Here is a 17,341-nt window from a genome sequence, read left to right on the forward strand (position 1 = left end):
GACGCTGGGTATCTACAGGAGCTGGCTCCCTCCCAGGCATGCGCATCCTCATCCACTCTTCCCGCTTCCTCCTCTCCACTTCCAGTTGCTCTCTCCTATGCACCTCCACGTCCTCCTTCTCCTCTCACACCCTTCCCTTGCCTTCTTCATCCTTCTCTGCCCTTCTTTCTTCCCCTGCTCCTCGGGCCAGCCAAGTTCATTCCCAAGTTTTAGATCTAAAAGGAGCTTTGCTCCAGGCCTGCCTTCTGCCCCTCTGCTTCCAGAGGTTCTGGGGACCAATTTCCTCTCTCAGCTCCCCTTCAGGACACAACAGCTCTGTCCACCTCTCCCAACCGACCGGCTCCTTGCCTGCAGCCTCTGTCTACCTGAACTCTTCATCTTCAACCTCTTTTGACTGTTTTCTGGCCATCCATACAACCAGAGTCAACAAGTCATTCCGGATTTTTCTTTTCATTTTCTCCACAGTCATTATCCCTGACTCCAAGGTAAATGGACTGGACTCTAGTTCCAGCATCCTTTTGTCTGTCCATAGCCATATCTTGTCCATTTCTCATTTTTTTATGTTGGATAATTTTTGGAGTCTATGAAACACACAGATTTTTGTAATGCCTTAAAAATTATATATATCAGTGGATACAGAATTGCAAAGTGCAAAAAGGAAATACCTACCTACTCAAATTCAGGGCTTCCGGGAACTTTGCCTAGGTGGACTTCCTTTTGGAATTCAGTAAAGAAACTGTCACCACCTTGGGGTGAGGGTAGAGATACCATTCTGATAGAGAGATAAAGGGGACAGGTGTCTCTGAAATTGTCTTTAGGGATCGACTTCTTGTTGAGGACACCTGAACTAAATTTTCTCATCCTTGTCACTATTGACATTTGGGGCCAGATAATTCTTTGTGATGGGACGGTTCTGTGTATGGTAGGATGTTTAGCAGCATCCCTGGTCCCTACCCTCTAAATAGCAGTAGGACTTCCTCCTCCTTATTGTGACCACAAAAAATGTCACCAAACTTGCCAAATGTCTCCTCTGGGGCAAAATTGCCCCTCATTGAGAACCACAACCTGAACACAGGTTGTTTTCAGGAAACAGGGAAGGGTTTAGTGACTCTGGACAAACTTCTGTAGTTCTGAGGAAAGAAATATGATTTTCTTGGGCCCAGTAGGGGGCCACTTCCCAGTTTGAGACCCAGACATTGGCCACTTGACCTCAAGAACAGTGACAATGACAGCTGTGCATTAAGCTTCGTCAAGTTCCAGGCATGGCACTACAAGGACATCCCATGCATCCTGCAACGTTACCAACGTGGAGGGGAGAAACGGAGACATTGGGAGGTTGAAGGGCTGATGGAATTAGCTTAATCTTGCCTCCATTTTGAATGTTTGATGCTTTTTGCCTTGGTGACCTCTCTGTAGAGATGAAAGAATGCAGAAGAAGCACAAAGCTAGCGTTATAATTCCAAGCATGCAAGATACTTGCAAACATTAGGACTAAAACTCTCCATGAGCTCCCTCCTTCCTGGTTGGCAGAAATATGATCCTCCTCCTGCCCCTCGCCTATGTTCCCTGGGTTCCTGAGTCCTAAGTCGGGTCAAGACATCATGGGAAGAAAGGCAATGCCAGGGACCCCGTTGGACATCTGCCCACTCACATATTCACTGTTTCTTTTTATGTGGCCCATTTGTGTCTGACAACTCACTATTTCGGTGTAGTGCTTAAGGCAAGGGACTCTTCTTTAAGGTTACCCATAGATCCATGTGACATGCTATATTTTCCAAAGGAGGCCACAACAATATCTTCCATTCCACATATTCTTTTTACCAGTAGACTTTTTAAACTCTTCCTATTGAGAGGGGGACTGTGGCAGAAGTGACATTATGTGACTCTGAAAGGAGATACAGCTCTGCCTGGTTCTCCTGGGAGTCTGTGGAATCTAAGGCACCGTGCTATGAGGAAGCCCAAGCAGCCACATTAAGAAAACACATGCAGGTGTTCCATGACTGTTCCAGCTGAGGTCGCAGCCAGCAGCCAGCCAGCAGTGACTGCCAAACATATGGCTAAACATATGATTTTGGATGATTCCAGTCCCTGCTGGCCAGCAAGTCACCCCCTAGTCCAAAGACTCATCCCAGACATCATGGAGCAGAGACAAGACATTCCTAATGTGCTTTCTACATTCCTCACCACAAGTTCATGAGCACAATAAAATAGCTAAGCTATGGAACCTTCAACAGATGAATGGATAAAGAATTGTAGTATATATACACAATGGAATATTACTCAGCCTTATAGAGGGCAACTAGGTCAGCAATTAGGGCATTTGCTGGCAAATGAATGGAACTGAAGAATATCACGCTAAGCGAAATAATCCAGTCCCATAGAACCAAAGGCCTAATGTTTTCTCTGATATGCAGAAGCTATTTACAACAAGGGGGGTGTGGTTAGGGAAGAATAGAGGTACTTTGGATTAGGCAGAGGAGAGTGAAGGAAAGGGAGGAGGTCTGGGGGATGAAAGGATAATAGAATGAATCAGTCATTATTCTGTGTGTGCATATATGATCACATGACCAGTGTTAATTCTATATCATGTACAACCAGAAGAATGAGAAGTTGTACTCCATCTACGTACGAGGTGTCAAAATGCATACTACTGTCATGTATAATTAGAACAAATAAAAAATAAATTTTTAAAAAATAATGGCTTTACAAATTTTGAAATGGTTTGTCACCCCTAGTAAGTGAGAGCCTTTCTTCCCCCAAGCACCAGTATGCAGACCCATCTGTCTGGGGTGTTGCCATTTCTCTGGAGAAGAGACCAAGGCACGAGGACACACTCATCCAAAACTTGCATGCAACTCTCCTCTCTCCTGCCCAGGAATCTCTTTTCAGTACAGCAAGGAGTGTCTAGCCTTCCCGTTCTTGCTTATTGAGGATGCCATGTTTATAACCAAGCATGGTCTGCCTTCCTTATTTTTCCACCTCTTCCATGACTCATCTAACTTTGCCTAACATGTTCAGGCTTTTAGAACAAAAATTCTATCAGTTGTACAGGCTTTTCTCGTTTCCCATCATCTCTCTTCTAGGGCAAGGAGCACAAAGTCAGGTACCTGTTTCACTAGGAGAAGGTAAAAGGAAAAATACCCACCAGAAGGGGGGTGGGGAGGATAGATCATTTTTGACAGCTTTATTGAGATATAATACATACTGTGCAAGTCACCTGTATAATTCAGTGAACTTTACACTAATCATAAAGTCGGGCAACCATCACTAGTCAGCTTAGAACAATCATCACCTCCTTAGCCATCATTCTTCAGTCCCCCATCCCCCATCCCCAGTCTGACAACCACTTTCTGTCTCTGCAGATTGTCTATTCCAGACATTTCATATAAATGGCGTCATACAATACACAGTCCTCTGTGATTGGCTTCTTTGACTGAGTCTAATGTTCACGCCTCATCCATGTTGTAGTAGCTACATAGATGTATATTGTCAAGCCAAAGACATCCTTTTAACTTCACCTACCTCCCTTCTAAATCGCAGAGGATGCATTCATTGTGTGTAAAAGGGAGGTTCTGTCCTTCACCCACATGGTCATTCCACATCCAATCTTTGCAGAGGGATCAGTAACTGGGCCTCAAATTTGGAAGCCTCAGATCCAAAGTGAAATGATGATGAAGCTCCCAACGAGCCCTCTGCCTGGCCCCTTTCTGTGTATGATTAAGCTCCTGGAACCATCTATTCCTGTGAGCCAAATAAGCTTCCATATGAACCTGCCCTACCCCAATTCCCATGAACTCACACAGAAAGCAAGGAACAGAGGGGACAGCCATGAAGGACCCTCACCTTGCTGAGTCTCTAAAACACAATGCCTGGGGTAAGGGCTTCAATTCTCAAGATTGCTAGAGACGGCCTGTGAGCAGGCAGGGCTTAGAACCCAGCACCAAGTGAGGGCAGCAGTGGGGGCTGCCAGCGGAGGGTTTGCGCAAGAAGTGGATGAAGAATGGGCTGGAGAGGAGCATGACCATCAATGGACCACAAAGCCTTTTAGCATCCATTTGCGACTGCTGCTGAACAAACAACTGCGAACACACCAGTCACTAGCTGGGGCCAGTGTCTCCTGGGGCAGCCTTGAACTCCAATCCCAAACAAAGAAGAAAGGAGGTGCCCTCCGCAGCCCCACCTCAGTCTCTGCAGCTAAATCCAAACCTCCATGGCTGCCCTCCATCTCCATTGCCTGTCTCCATTTGTGTCCTGGTCCTTGGCAAGAGAAGGAGAAGACCCCAACGTCATTAGTTCAGTGAAGCATGGTCCAGCTTGGGCAGCTCTGTGATGAATGGAGATGACAACTGTTTAGATATCAGCTTTCAGAATCAGACCCTGTTTACCTTATCCATCCCTCCTTGTGGGGGGAGGGGAGACCCAGTTCCTCTGTGTTAAAGGTTATGCAACAGGTTCCATGCCCCTGAAACAAAGGACAGGAGGTTTGGTGAGGCCTTGATTTGTAAAAGCAGAAGAAGAGCTGTCCCCCCAGTGTTCTCCTTCTGTTCCCCATTCATTCTGTAGGGTTCCAGAACCAAAGGTCTGCTCAGCTAGGCTTGGTTTGATCTGAGTGTGGGGTCTGGAGCACACAGGCCCCATGGGTCTCTTAAAGGGGATGTTAATTCTGCAGCAGGAACAAAAGGTCACACCCACCCACTTACTCCCTCCCCACTTTGATCCATGGTCCAGCCTGACCCACTGGCTCACCTTCTAGACACAAGGGCCAGGGCAAGGCGGAAAAATCTCTTTGGGGGCAGATAGAAAGGCTGCAGTACTGGGGATCCTGGGCATCAGCACTGCTTTCTAGCCGCCTCTTTATTTTATGAACTGTGGGGAGCAGGAGGTCTTACTAAAACGGAAAACTCTTAGTTGGAAGCCAAACCATAGTAGTAGATGTTCAATAAGATCTTTCATCTGAATTTGTTGACTCTCCAGCATTTGAAAAGGACAGAAAGGACAACAAGGGAAGGAATCATGCTCTTTGAGGTGGGGCTTAAAACAGAAACCAAGAGTCAGGCTGGTGGAACAACTTTGGGCTAGGCTCCAGACGTAGGTCCTATGCCACCAGCCTGGCAGAGGGAAATGCCCATGTTGCTCTGAAGCTCTGCCCCTACTCCTCTCCCCCTGCCCCACAGTCCCCCCCTCCCCCTCCCCATTGGTGTCCGCCTGTTTATTTGCTGAGCCCTGGTTTAACAATGCGCTGTTTTTATGAGTTGTGCTGTAGTTCTTGGTAAAGCACTTTAATCCACTTTAATGCCCCCACTCTGGTCCTCCGTGACAGCCTGGTGGTTACTCTAATGCATCCCTCTCACCTCAGGGTTACTAATGAGGTCAGAGGGAACGCAATATCCCAACTGAATAATTCACTAATCAGATGCTACAGACTCCAGTGGTAAAATTTATTTCTGACACCTAAACGGCAAATGGGTTTGTGGACACACTCACTCCCTCTCTTTGCTCCAGAGCTATTTCTGCTAAATGGAAGGCTGCAGTGTTTGCTTAACAAAAGGGCTCTGGTCTGGCCTCAAAGGCATCTCCTCATCTGGGGCCTCCTGAGTCTTCAGGGGAATGGGGTGGGGGTGGGGTGGCAGGGCAGAAGAGGCTGGGGCTCTGTTTCCATGGGGCTCACACCAGATCTGCACTGCCCTGGAGCCTCCCCTCCCTTTCCAGCTGACAGCGGGTGATCCTGCCTCCCCACCCTTCCAGTGGACAAGCCTCAGACTCATGCTCCATGTTAGGTCAGTCCTTCCAACCAGTTCAGGTGTCAGGCACCTTGAGAAAGTGTAGACAGCGCCCCATGCTCCAAGAAAATGCACATGTTTGTTGTTCATTCGCATTCTGTTTTTGGGAGTCTTCAGCCCCTCTAAACTCCTCTGGCTCCGGATAAGACTCCTCTCTGAAATGAGCTCTTACTAGATTATCACCAGATTCACTTCCTTACTAAGTACCCACATCCCCAGTTGATAAGATGAAGAGGAAGAGACAGGTGTCTCCAAGTTATCCTCCTACTCTGGGATTCTCTGCATCAAGCAGAGCCCCTAAGGCCTAGTTCTTTATGTGTCAACCCAGCCCAGAGAGCCAGACCCCCGGTAGGAGGACAGACAGCTGCCTCAGAGGGAGGAACTGGCTCCTCAGACTCTCATGCCACCTCCCACAGGGGCTGAAAGGATATATGCCCATCTTCAAGCTCCATTCACAGACAGTGTCCCTCTCTGTCTGAGTGGCAGGTTTGGACTGCAACCACAGTGTCCCAAGGATCTAAAATAACCACCATCATTCTGGAACATTCCATGCTCCCTTGGATCATGCCTAGCTTCTTTTTACCCGCTTCAAGTACCCAGTACCCAGCATATGCAAAGTTAACCACAGTCCTCATGTTTTGGGCTCAGGGTCATGGGTGCCTTGAAAGGCTCTCTCTGCCTTCCAGGTTCAGCCTATCAGGGCACCAGCACACCAAGCAGAGGGCTGTTAACATCAATTGAACCTAATTGCCTGAAATAGGTATACAAGAGAAATATACCTGAATGTTCCTCAAAAATAGAAGCTGTAAATCAAATTGTTCTTCAAATTCTCAGACCTACCAATCAGACATTTCAGTTTAGAGAATTAAAACTGGAACCTTAGGGGCTCTCCTTCTTCTCTTTGGCACCTCCCTGGGGCCTCAGATGCTAGCCAAAGGGCTGCAGAAAGGGACCAACTTTGGCAGATGACTAGACTCCAGCACCAAGCCTAGTCGCCACCCTGGGCAGGAACATGGTGCTCAGGAGAAGGTGCCAGAGGCGCCAGGGCTGTCTGAAAGAGCCAGCTGTGTGGAAGCCGCATAACCCTCAGCCCTGTGTTTTTATGAATCAGCTCCCGTGCCACCTGAGGCTCTTGTGCATGCGCACCTCTCCAGGCCATACAGAGGTGCTGGAGATGGCAATGCTCAGCAGCTAATGAAAGAAGGAGACTCTCTGCAGCAGGGAGGACGGGACTGGCATAAGCATGGCTGGCCACTCAGGCAGGCTTAATTGCCTTTCCCCTAGCCCAGTCCCTCCCTCCACAGCTCCCCTCCTTCACCCTGCCCTCCTGCTCTCTGCAGAAAGCTAAATGGGCCTCTGCTTCAGGCCCCAGAGACCCCAGGGGTGTGAGGTCCCTGGGCTGAGTCATGTGTGCCCTCCAGGTCACAGGTCCCCAGTCTGCTGTCTGTAAACAGAGGCAAAGGTGGCAGCTCCCCAGCAGCTCAATGAACCACTCTTTGTGCCAACTGAAGCAGCTCTTCTGCTTGACCCTTGCTCCCAGGTGCCCCTGCTTTGCACTCTGATTCTCATTTAGGAGGCTTCCTCTCTGCCTGGCTCCTGGGAGCCTTGCGCCTGGCATCAGCATCTAAACCCTGCATTTCTGATTCTGGAAGATTAACACCATAGCTCCAGGTCCCCAGCTTAGCTGTGCCAGCAGCTCTGATATCAGGATCTGCCTCTGGCTCCCTGATTATAGCTCTGGGCAGTGTTGTTGTTGACCTTTCCAGATTCCATTCATCGCCCTTCCTCCTCTTGGTGATCATCCTTGAGACCTGAATTCAGAAAGAGACTGTACTTATCCTGATACCTGTGGCTATGAGGCCTGGGCCTCTCAGAAAGCAAAGGGAACTACATTTGCTGAGTCACTTCCATGCACCAGGCATTGTGGGAGAGACTTTGATTCTCCAGGCAATTCTAGGGATCATCACGGCCGCCATTCTACAGATAGACAAACTGAGGCTCTGACAGGTTCCGTACGTCACCTGAGCCTCTGCTCACTTTTCTACCTCATTCAGCTCAGGAATAAAGAACAACTGAGTTCTGAGGGACTTAGGGGCACATTCCATAAAAAAAGCAAGATGAACCCTCACCTTTCACAGAAGACCATGGAAGAAAAAACCTCAGCCCTGTTCCCTTAACTCCAATTGAAGCACTCACTCGAGGATTAGTTTCTCCTTGCCAGGATACCACAAGCTCTGGCTCTCAGAAAGGCAGGATGGACAAGTGCATAGGATCCTGCAGGTCTCAAGGCCCTAGCTTGTGGTCTTGGAGGGAGGGTCATCTTACCTTCTAAGCCTTGAGATCTGCATTATGGGAAAGGCAGGACTACATGACCTATGTGACCCTTAAGTTTACATTCCACATGGCACCCCAGATCCTTAATTCAAGAAGATGGTGATGAACATGATTACAACCAAGATGCTAAGGATATTAATAAATCAAAAAATGAACAATTATTGAAAGCCTGTTACACATAGACATTGTCCTTTGGATTTTATTTGGATCATGTGATTTCACCTTGCATCAATCCCATAAGAATCAGCATTGCTCCTTTTTTTATAGATGAGAAAACTGAGCCTCCTAGAAACACACAGCTAGACATTGGTGGAGCTGGGAATCATGCCCAAGCTCTCTGACTCTGTGATCTTAGTGACTATTCAAGGCCCTTGTCTACTATGCTATCTAAAATACTTTGCCAGACCTACTCTCCTGAGCCCTGGTTTCAAAGAACAGGGCATGCTTTTCCAAGGAGAGGCAGACTGGGAGTTAGAAAGTTGGATTTCACATCCATGGCCCTAATCTGGATGTCCATGGCTCAGTTTCATCCATACAACGGAAGATATATATATATATATATATATATATATATGAGAGAGAGAGAGAGAGAGAGAGAGAGAGAGAGAGAGCTTGTTTTAATCCAATGTAAGAGATTTTCAAAGACAGGAAATAAAACAAGTTTCCTGTAGAAAGATTGCCTATGTGGGCAATTCCATACCCTGAGGGTGTCCCACCAATGACTCAGTTTCTCCCTCCAAGATGTCCAAGTGAGACGACAAGTGTAGCAAGATGTGCCCTTTTCTTCACTGACTCATCTACATTCTCTTATTCATCTTCACTCCATAATTCATCTACCCATTCATAAATTCCTTTCATCCTTTGAGGGAGTTAATTCATTCAGATATTCACCCATCTCCCCACCCACCATTTATTTATCTACTCAGTCATTTCTCCATTCACCCACTTATCTATCTTCCCTCCCATCCATTCATCGAGCCATTCGCCTATTTATTTCTCTACTTACTAATTTATTCATAAACTCCATTCATCTATCCTTTTATCCATCTTTCCATGCAACTACTTCTCCATCCACCAACCTACAAATTTACCATCCATCCATTCATCCACCCACCCATTTATCATTCTATCTAACTCTCCGTTTTTTTCTCCTATTCATTCCCCCAACATGTTTTGACCACCTGCTGCGTTCTAGGCCCTGTATTCTGTGCTGAAGATAAAGAGGTAAATAAATAAGTTCTGTCTTGGAAGAGATCAAACTTAAATGGACAAGACAGTGACCCCAAAATAGGCTATTGCAATAGGATATGAGAAAGAAGGTAAATTAAGAAGCACAGAAGGATATGGGATTTGTAAGGAGGATCTCTATGGAGATAAGTCAGAGAAGCCTTCTCCAAGGAGGTGACATCTGGCCTGGCTTTCAACAGGTGTTTAGGAGTTAGCAAAGGGGAACAGGCAAAGTCAGTGTTAAGCAAATAAACTGCATCCATAAAAGCAAAAGAATCATGAAAGAAAACAAAGCACCAGAGCAGCAGTTCTCAACCAGGGGTGATCCGTGTACTTCAGAAGAGAATAAGCAATGTCTAATAAACTTTTGGTTGTCACAGCTGAGAGGTAAAGGGAGACAGGTACTACCAGCATCGAGTAGGTAGAGGCCAGGAATCCTGCTAGACACCCTACAATACATAGGAGAGCCCCAACCCCAAACAATTAGCCAAACTAAAACTTCAATAGTGTCAAGGTCAAAAACTGAAAAACCTACTTTAGAAGGACAGCAAATGGTTCAGGATGGTAGGTGTGAAGAAAGGAGAAAGCAAAGAGAAAATCCTAGGGAGATAAACAGGAGCTAGATCAAAGATAGCAAGTGTTTATTGAACATTTACCCTGCAGGAAGTTTTAGCATGGGTGCTGGGGACCCAGAGATAAAACGGGATCCAATCACTGCCCTCCAACTTTGCAATCCTATTGGAGAAACCGCACACATCCATGAGGGAAGAGGAACCTCTAGGAATTGAGACCTTACTATGTACCAATCACTATACTAGAATCTTATAGGATATGTCCTGGATTCCTTTTGATAATTCAATGAGGCAGGTTCCATTTTCCAGGTGTGAAAGCTGAATCTAAGAAATTTTTTTAATGGTTCTAACAATCATTAGGTCAAATCCAGTTGACCATCTGTTTTTTTAATATTTATTTTTTAGTTTTAGGTGGACACAATATCTTTATTTTCTATTTTCATATGGTGTTGAGGATCAAACCCAGTGCCTCGCGCATGCCAGGCAGGCGCACTACACTTGAGCCACATCCCCAGCCATCTGTTTTGTGTTTTTTTTTATATAAATAAAATTTTATTGGAAAATAGAGGGGGGAAAACCCTGCCTCTGTGTCACACAGTTAGTAGTGATACACCAAGTCCATTTCCCCCCAGCCTGACAACTCAAGGTGGCACACTCAGAGCAAATTAATAGTAGAGATCCTGATGGAGAGGGTGGTCCACAGAGTTCATGGGGAAAGCACAACTTGGCCTTGAATGAAGAAGAGGAGTCAGATATGCAGGAAGGACAGGGAAGAGGGAAAATGGAGTTAATAAAGGCACAGGTGAGCAAAGAATGTGCCAGGTTCTGGGAACCCTGGGAGGCTGGGGGACTGGAGGGTGGAGGAGGAAAAAGGTCCAAATGCAGCAAACTCCATGTGGGGCCCTGCAGGTTCAGGAAAGATGTATATAGCCGAGGGACAGAAAGGAGGTCAAGACATGTGCATTTGTAATATCTGAGGAATGAACAGAGAGGCGGAGGAATTGAGAGGAGTTTGTTTTAAACCTGAGGTTTACCTCTATTCCTGGCCCTTCTGACTGTGGAAACTGCCTCTCCCTGTCCCCATCTATTTCCAAGAGGAAGGGTCAGCCAGAAGCCAAAGGAGAACCTATTGTTGTGGCCTGCTTGGCCAGCCCTGAGGGACAGAGCTGCTGTCTTTGGAGGCTCATATTCACCTCTGTTAAGAGAGTTGCTGCCACTCCCTCCACTCCTTTGCACTAACCACATGTTTTTCATGTGTGTGTGTGTGCGCGCGCACACACACACACATGCCCCAGACATGAGAATTTAACGTACACTGTTCATCAGATAAGGGAGACAGTTTGTTGAAGAAAATGTTTGCTGGGGCTATTGCTCTGAGCAGCACCAGGGTGAGTGGCTCAAAGAGAATCAATTTCATCCAAGAAATCTGAAAAGAGACAGGAAGGGGAGGGGCTCACTTCAGCAGTAGCCAAAGAGGCAAGGCAAGGGAGCCTTGCAAGGGAGCTCAGGCCACGAAAACTCCTTCCAAATTGAATTTCTGGCCCTGGTGAGACAAGTCAGGGCTGCTGGCCAGAGAGGCCTAACCTCTATGGAAGAACCCTGGGTTCCTGGGTCTGAGAGTCACCTTTGGCCTCTAAGGAGGCACTTGAAAAGGAGAAAAGCATTCCAGGAGGATAGTGCTCCTCTGTAGACTACCCCACCACTGATATCTGGAGACCTCCTTTTCTCCTTCACCCTTAGCATCTTACTCCCTCCTGATTGGAAAAGAGGAGTTCCAAGAGACTCTACCTCCAGAACAAGGTCTTAGAGGTGGGACAATTCAGACAGAGAGGCAGGAGGCTGGAACAGGGGCATTACCTTCCACCTGTGAAGGCTCCAAGGAGGAGGCAGCTTCAGGCCAGGCTTCACTGCTCTGGATCCAAAAGGAATCTTTAATCACTCCTCGGTGGGCTGCTCTGAATCCGGCAAAGCCCTCCCTTGGACATCACTTGGAGAGCACCTGAGTGGGTGATGCTTGGTTGACTGTGAGGTCATGATCAATACTATGTCTACAAAGGAGCATGCTGGGGAAGTGATGGCCAGATTGTGTGTATGCGTATACCCGCGTACGCTTGTGTGACTCTGCACACTGTGTGAGCGTGCAACCAGAGCATCGAGCCAAATTCTGCCCAGTCCACCGCCCCGATAGATAGCCTCTCCAACTCTGAGCTGATGGATCACACACCTTCTGGCCTGGGGTAAGAAGGCCGCGAAGAAATCTTCCCTGCGACGCGGAGCTGCTTATGTCTCTGGCGGCTGTGACTGGAGAAGGCCAGCAGCAGCGGTCCCCCATAGCTCGCACCCAGGGCTTGGCCCGGGGCTGCGGCGGGCCAGCGCGGGCGGCGCTGCTGGGCCTCGCGCTGCTGGGCCTCGTGCTGTACCTGGCGCGTGCAGGACCGTTGGTAGCGTGGTTGGCCGTTGGGGCTACCACGGTCTGGTGGCGACCGAGCCGCGAGCTCCGTGGCCCGCGCGCCGTGCTGTTGTCGTCATTCGTTCGCAGCCAGCGGAGGCAACACTGCTCCTCTCCCCTCTAGCCAACGCGGCAGCAAACGGAAAGCTCCTAGAGCCTCGGACTCTGTTCAAAGGACTCAGACCCGCTGAACTGCTCCTCATGGGCAGCTACCTGGGTAAGCCTGGCCCTCCGCAGCCTGCCACCGCGCAGGAGGGCAGGGACCTGAGGGAGCGGCCTGTCCGCCGCCGCCTGCCCACCCGCTCCTCGCCACCTACACCTGCGACCCAGCGGGTCCCGCAGCGCGGTTACCCCTCTCTCCCGACCCCTTTCCACCAACCCCGCAAGAGGTCTATGCATTGGGATTGTGGGACTTTAGCCAATCCCTTTGTGATAGTTCCTCCAAGACGCTATCCAATTCAGCAGGCCCAGTATTCCACGCTAGGGGTACTGCCCACGGTGTGCTGGAATGGTTGTCCCAAGAAGGCTGTACTTTCGGTTCGGAACTCAAAGATGGTGTGCAGCCCAGGGACTGTGAGGATTGCCCCTCCGGATAGCAGGTTAACTCGTCGTCGAATACCAGGGCAGTTAATCAACTCAACCCTGCCCTCACCATCTGGTAATGTCCCAGACTCCTGTGCCAAGGAGATTGATCTCAGAGAGGGGAAGAAAAGGATCGCGGAGGAAGACGACCAATTACTTGTTGATGGTCAGGAGAATAAGAAGAGACGCCAGGATAGCAGTAGGAGTGGACAGTCTCCATCTGTGCCCCTGGTGGCCAATGGAGTCTCCACTTCTTCTGTGCCTAACCCTGGGTCTCTGAAAAGAGTTCTCCCTTCCCAGAGCTCAGGAGAACATCCGAGTAAGCGATCTTGTACCTCGCGGGTTGGCTCCCTGACAAGCACCTGCTGCCGCAATGCCATCACCAGTTCTTATAGTTCTACCCGAGGCATCTCTCGCCAGCAGCTGTGGAAGATGAGTGGCTCCGTTTCATCTCCCTTCTCTAGCCCAGCTTCCTCCCCAGAGAGGCCAGCCAAGAAAGCAAGAGAAGAGAAGCCACCTCAGCCTTCTTCCACTCCTCAGGTGGCCAACAAGGAGTCCCAGGGCCAGAAGGCTGTAGACACTCCCACTCAGAAGCAGCAGAACTCGGGGGCTTCCCCGTCTACACCTGGCAGCTCCAGACAGCGGAAACGGAAGATTCCGCTGGTGCCCAGGCGACGGAACAAACTGACCTTGCCTTCACCACCTCAGCTCCGTTATCCCATCACGGCTGAGGACTTTGACCTGGAGAAGAAAGCCTCGCTCCAGTGGCTGAACAAGGTCTTAGAGGACAAGACTGATGTTCCTCCGAAGTTGGTCAGTGAGAAGCCACCCGACACTCAGCCTTCTTTCACCCTGCCTGCTGCGAGTACCACTTCCTCAGCAGCCTCCTGGCCAGCCCTAGGCACTAGCCTGAAGAAGACGCAGAGTGTCCCAGGGCCATCCCTCCCAGAAGCTTCACCTCTGAAGACACCCAGTCTTCTGGACTCTCTTGGCTCTTTACCATCAGGGCCCCTGCCAGAAACCTCTTCAGACTCAAAACCCACAGCCACTTTTTTGGGACTGGTCCCTGCTTCCCCCACAGCACCAGTCGCTGAGACCAAGTCACCTCCAGCCCTTCAGGCTGACACATCTACCCCCTCCCCCATGCAAGGAGTGATGTTTGGTGGCATGTCAGACAGCCAGACCTCTGACCCTTCCTCCCCAGGTGCCCTAGCCATGTCTTCTGCTTCTCCCACCTTCAAGCCTATTTTTGCAATGGCACCTAAAAGTGAGAGTGAAGGCCCCTTGCCATCTAGTCTATCCAACCTCCCCACAATGACCAGCACTGCCGCCTCAACTTCTAAGCCCATCTTTGGTGACCTAGGGCCACCTGTGGCTGTGCCCTTGCCTGCTCCCTTTTCCTTTAAGCCAACAACTGCTGTGACAGCTGCTGCAGCCCCAGCGGCCCCTCTGTTTGCTGGCCTGGCCACTGCCACCTCTGTCGTGGCTTCCACCACCACCACCACCAGCACCAGTGTGTCCAAAGACTCTAGTTCCAAATCTGCTTTTGGCTTTGGGGTCAACAGTGTGGCCAGTACTGGGAGCAGCACAACTAGCAGCATGACTTCCGCCTCTCAGCTCTTCCCCTTTGGGGTGCCCCCTGCTTCTGTCACCAGCTCTGCCAGGGCCATGGGCTCTGAATTCCAGTTTGGCAGGGCCCCCATCATGCAGACATCCACAGCAGTGACCACCTTTGGCCAGTCTCTGCCTGGTGCTGTTCAGATGGCAACCAGCAGCAGCAGCAGCAGCAGCAGCAGCAGCAGCAGCACTTCTGGCTTCCGTGGCTTCCGTGGCTCCCTCACAACCTCAGCCCTGGCCGCCACCTGCCAGCCTACCCTGACTTTCAGTAACACCACCACTCCTGCATTCAAGATTCCCTTTGGCTTAAGGGCCAAGCACCCCGTCGCAGCACACCCAGTAGTCATCCCCCAGCCCAAATTTGGGGCTGCCAATGGGCAGCAGCAGAAGTCCACCAAGCCAGCCCTAACCCCAAGCTTTGGCAGCCCTTTTCCTTTTGGGAACTCTGGGGCCCCTGCCCCATCTGTAGCACCAGTGCTAACGCCAATGTCAGCGCTGGCGGCAGCGCTGCCCCAGCCGGCCCAGCCGGCCTTTGGCAGCTCAGCGCAGACAGGTTTTGGCTTGAAAACCACAGCCTCAGCCTTCAGCGTCCCTGCCAGCACAAAGAAAGCCTTTGGTGTAGCCACCACCTCTGGCTTCAGAGCTACCACCCACACCACTAGCAGTGGGACCAGTAGCTCAGTGTTTGGCAGCTCAACTTCGTCCCCTTTCATGTTGGGGGGACCTGTAGCCCCAAGTGTTGGGCTCAGTGTGGCTGCCCCAGACACCAACTCCACCTCTGGGGCATTCAATTTTGGACCTGGACAGAGTGGTACCACAGGCACCACCACCCCCTTTGTGGGGGTCTTAAGTCAGAATGCCCTGGGGATTCCCAGCCAGGGAACACCATTTGCCTTTAATGTGGCCAGCACATGTGAGAGCAAACCTGTGTATGGAAGCATCTCCACACCTACCTTTGGGCGGAGCACCCTAACCGCTGGAGTGGGCACAGCGGGCAACAGCCTTTCCTTTGGGGTGTCCTCTATACCCACCCAAGGCTTTGTTGGAGTCGGGTCCTTGGGATCAGCATCCCCTTCATTTTCCATTGGTGCGGGACCCAAGACCCCAGGTGCTCGACCAAGACTGCAGGCCCGAAGGCAGCACAACCTGTAAGAAATAGATTCTGTCCCCGTCCCCATCTTCATTCCCCTGTCCCTGTCTCCAATCCCCTGTCCCTGTCTCCAATCCCCTGTCCCCACCTCCATTCCCCTGTCCCAGTTTCCATTCCCCTGTCCCCACCTCCATTCCCCTGTCCCCACCTCCATTCCCCTGTCCCAGTCTCCATTCCCCTGTCCCAGTCTCCATTCCCCTGTCCTACTCTCCATTCCCCTGTCCCAGTCTCCATTCCCCTGTCCCCATCCCATTCCCCTGTCCCCACCCCATTCCCCTGTCCCCCTCCCCATTCCCTTGTCCTTGCCCAAATCTGGACCTCAGCACCTACTAGGAAGAGCCTCTGACTCTTCAAGTTCCATAAAACAAAACTACCCTAGATCTCTAGCTTCAGCCACCAGGGTGGTGGTAGCAGCCCAGGGGCTCTTTCCCTTCTGGAGGAAGCAGGCGCCTCAGGGAGGAAGCAGGCAGTGGCAGGGCCGAAGCCTGATAACCTGTACTTGAACAGTTGCACTGGTGTTGAGAGCCACAGCCCAGTGGGGATGGTGCCTGGCGTTTTGCCAGGGGGAGTGGTTGAGAGGTGGCGCCAGGGAGCCATTAGGAATGGTGATGGTTGAGCTCTCCCAGAGTTCCTGGAGAGTTCGCCTGGGTGGCGTATTCTTAGGTTCCAAGTTAGTTCCTGCTTGAATCTACAAGTGGCTCGTGACCTCCCGGTTATTTGTGCCCAGCCAGGCTGCGGGATGCAGCTGAAGAACTAAAGGAACATCTGTACATACTGTCGGCTCACTTCCCTGACTCATTTAGTATGTCCCTTAGTCAGGTGGCCTCCCTTCCCACCTTTTCCCCCAAGAGCCATCCTTGCCAGAGCGTGCAATGCACACAACTTGAATTTCTGTTGCATTTGGTGGGATTGGATAAAATGAATAATTTTCAGTCACAAGCGGGGAGGTCTTTTGGATCAGCAGCCCCTTCATTTTCCATTGATGGTGGGACCCAAGACCCCAGGTGCTCGACCAAGACTGCAGGCCTGAAGGCAGCACACCCGTAAGAAATAGCTTCTGTCCCCATCTCCATTTCACATTATTTATAAAATAAGAATTATATTTATATAATAACATGGGCAAAAGGGACTCCAGTCCCTCAAGAAAGCTGTCTGGGACAGCACTTGAGCCCTTTCTTTACACAGAGATCACCCAACTGTGCAGCTAATTCCTGATCACCGGCATTCATACTTACCACTTCAATGAACCAAGATGGGAGGAATTTAAAAGCTTAAATACAAAAATGAATTTTTACTTTGTTAAAATATTTTAACACATCATTCTCCTAAAGAGGATGGGCATGGCAGCAGTTTTCCTTGGTTCTCTTCCCCTGGTCTTTTTGCCTGGGAGACCCCAGTGGTTGTTGCTTGGGCTGCCCCCTTTCGCCCTGCCAAGTCCGAGTCAAGTCTTATCTTCAGCCCTCTGCCAGTTTGGCCCCTAAAAACTTGGTAGCTCAAGGCTGTCAGGCTGGCAGAGCTGGGAGTGACAGAATCTCCTGGAGAGGGCAGGATGCCTCCAACTGCCCTCAGCCGCCAGCCACCTCCACCTGCTGGTCTCGCTGCCCATTGTCTGCCTCTCCTCTTTGGGAGG

At 50.1% G+C, this 17,341-nt stretch overlaps 1 pseudogene; it reads left to right on the top strand.

Annotated features, from left to right (window-relative positions):
• The first annotated feature begins 12,195 nt into the window (after window positions 1–12,195).
• On the top strand, window positions 12,196–16,765 carry LOC143394840 (nuclear envelope pore membrane protein POM 121 pseudogene; annotated as a pseudogene).
• The last annotated feature ends 576 nt before the right edge of the window (window positions 16,766–17,341 follow it).

The sequence above is a fragment of the Callospermophilus lateralis genome, chromosome 3, assembly GCF_048772815.1.
Source record: "Callospermophilus lateralis isolate mCalLat2 chromosome 3, mCalLat2.hap1, whole genome shotgun sequence".
Lineage (NCBI taxonomy): Eukaryota > Metazoa > Chordata > Mammalia > Rodentia > Sciuridae > Callospermophilus > Callospermophilus lateralis.